We start from the raw sequence: 2,691 nt of genomic DNA, 5'->3' as shown, positions 1-2,691 counted from the left end.
AGAATTGTCTTGAACATTCTAAGAAAGGCTTGTCTTGATGATGCAATAGGCTGTTTCATCACTTCACAACAGTACGTGCACTTCTGTGTGCCATTGCCCCTTGCCAACTCATGAGGAGTATCTGCAGATTTACATCTAGCCCTCATTTGATATATTAGGTTTTTGTTGTGCAAGTATTGTCTTTATCCTTGGATTATATATGCTAAAGCAAAATTAGGTTAATTCTATTAGGAATAATTTTTAAAGTGATATTTTTGAAACAGTTTTATTCAATGAGATTCTCTCCGGTGAATGTCAGAAACTTCACTTTTTTCTATCAGTGATGTGCAGTTTGCTGTGGGGTTTTATCATTTTCTGAAACTGATGATTTTCTTGCTTTGGGGAAATTCACATGCAGATTTTACCTTGAAGAGTCAAAAAGCATTGCTAAATGCTGGATCAAGTGTAATGGGATTAAGGATTTTTTCCATCCTTTTTATATTAATTACCCATCTATAAAGAGAGAAACTAATCACCTTGTCCCTGACTAATACTCCGTGAGCTTTTGATATCTGTTTGATGAAACTGTCACAAAAGACAAAATTGGAAAAATTATTTTCTTATTTAGATATGCATATAACACTAGACTTGCCAAAGTTGGAGTTTTTGAGGCCAAATGAATATGAAGTGACGAGATGCCACCTTGAATAGAGAAAAAAAACTTAACAGCTACCTCTGATGTTAAAAATGTGTGAGATATGAATGTTTTTAAAACCAAAGGCTTACCGCCCATTAATCAGGCTCTGCAGGTATAAATCTGTGGCTACTTGAACGTAGAGGGAAGACATGTACTGACAGGCAGGTATGGGCTCCTTCTCTACCCATGGCAATTTTCTGTCTAACTAACCCTTTTAGACCTAACAAGTTCTAGGAAATAGGAACTGCCTGAATTTTTGGTATAACAGGAATATTTATTTGTTCATCTCTTGTGACTCACTTCACTCTAAAGATACAGTGATTTTTTTTCCAGTTATTTTATGTGCAAAGTGATACTCTAAAACCACTTGAGGAGAAAGACTGCATTAGCCACTCCTGGTGTAGGAAAGCTAGGTTCTCCTCTACGTGTATGAGCGAGTGGCCATTTTCTTTCAAGCTCTTTTGTTTCAGTGTGCTCTTGATTAGAGATTAATATCAGACATGTAAGTAATTTGTTAGTACTATTTTTCAGATAAATCTATTATCTTATATGCCATATCTAGTTTGCTACAATCTGAGAATGATAACACATTTTTATAACACTAGAAGATATTATAAGTCAACATAGAGAACTGTTTTTTTCCCCCTCCATATATGTTGATTGAGCATTAAATGTAGCACTTTGTCTAATATGTATTTCAATGTCTTAAATTAAAACTAGTTACCTAGGAGCCCCAATCAAATATAACCTGAAAAACATTTTTTACTTTTCTTGAATTTCCGTAATTGCTAGACATTATATATGAGATTTACAAATTAATTAATGAAGAATTTAAATATTTATATATAAAACTTGGAATAATACCTTGGAAACAGCTTTAGATTATAAATAAGTTGCTGAATTTTGTCCTTTAGTATATCTTTTGGGGAACATTTTTACCTATTGACTTCTAATACATTATGCTGTACTTTTTTAAAGTAAGAAATTAGACAATTTAGAAATTCTGACAGTGGAGGCCCGTGTATTACACAATTTCTTAATTGTGGAGGTTTTGAATAAAAACCTACAGAAATTTGTTGAGAACTATATTCTGCTATGTTTAAATCCAAGTTTTAAATGTAGCTCCACTCTTATTAATAGAGTGTTATTAAAACAAATGAAATGAAAACTTTTAGCATTATTTTGAATATTTAAATGATCCTAATATATATATATATATATATATATATATTTACTCATTTTTAAGCTGTAGAAAAACTAAAAATCCGTGAGTCTACTTAACCACAGGTAACTAATTTACTTCTGAAAGTTCACTTGTGAATAGCGGAAACTGTCATGAACTTCACTTTCACAAAACATATTTTACCATTTGTACTTGGAATGCTGCACTTGTTTAATAAAAAAAACCTCAAAACTTAAAATTATACGTTTGAATATAAAACATTGTACTAATTTGGACACAAATGAATTAAAATATACTACACATGCTTCCATAACTGAAAAAGTAAAATCAATATAATTTTACTTTTCCTGATAAGTCATCCTTCCCTTTTTAGACATTGCTTCTAATCTGTTTGCAGGAAACACACATATCCAAACTTGTGTGATTTTAATGAAATTAAGGGAAACATAGGTGTAAGTGAACTCTTTGAAAATGCAGTGACGTATTTATTACCTAATTATGAAAGTGTCTGGATGTCTCCCTCATATATTATAAAGATGTTTGGATACTTACTTTTGTTACTTTTTAGTTTTTTTCTCAAGCTTTTCTGGCTACCTTTCCACTGACCCTATAAGCTGCAATAAATGAGCATCCTTCTCTTTCTAGATAGTGCTTCTAATCTGTAAGCAGGGAGCACATATCCAAACGTGTGCAATTTTAGTAAAATTAAGGAAAAGTATGTATGTAAGAACATGGCTTTCTATAAAATGTATAAGACACTTTCATAACAAACTGGCTGTTTGACAGGATTTTTTATTTGTTCCTTTTTAATTTGTTTCCTTCTTGTATTTGT

The sequence above is a fragment of the Hipposideros armiger genome, unplaced genomic scaffold (genome assembly GCF_001890085.2).
Source record: "Hipposideros armiger isolate ML-2016 unplaced genomic scaffold, ASM189008v1 scaffold_564, whole genome shotgun sequence".
NCBI classification, from domain to species: Eukaryota; Metazoa; Chordata; class Mammalia; order Chiroptera; family Hipposideridae; genus Hipposideros; species Hipposideros armiger.
The sequence above is the reverse complement of the archived record's forward strand: the minus strand, read 5'-3'. Positions refer to the sequence as shown.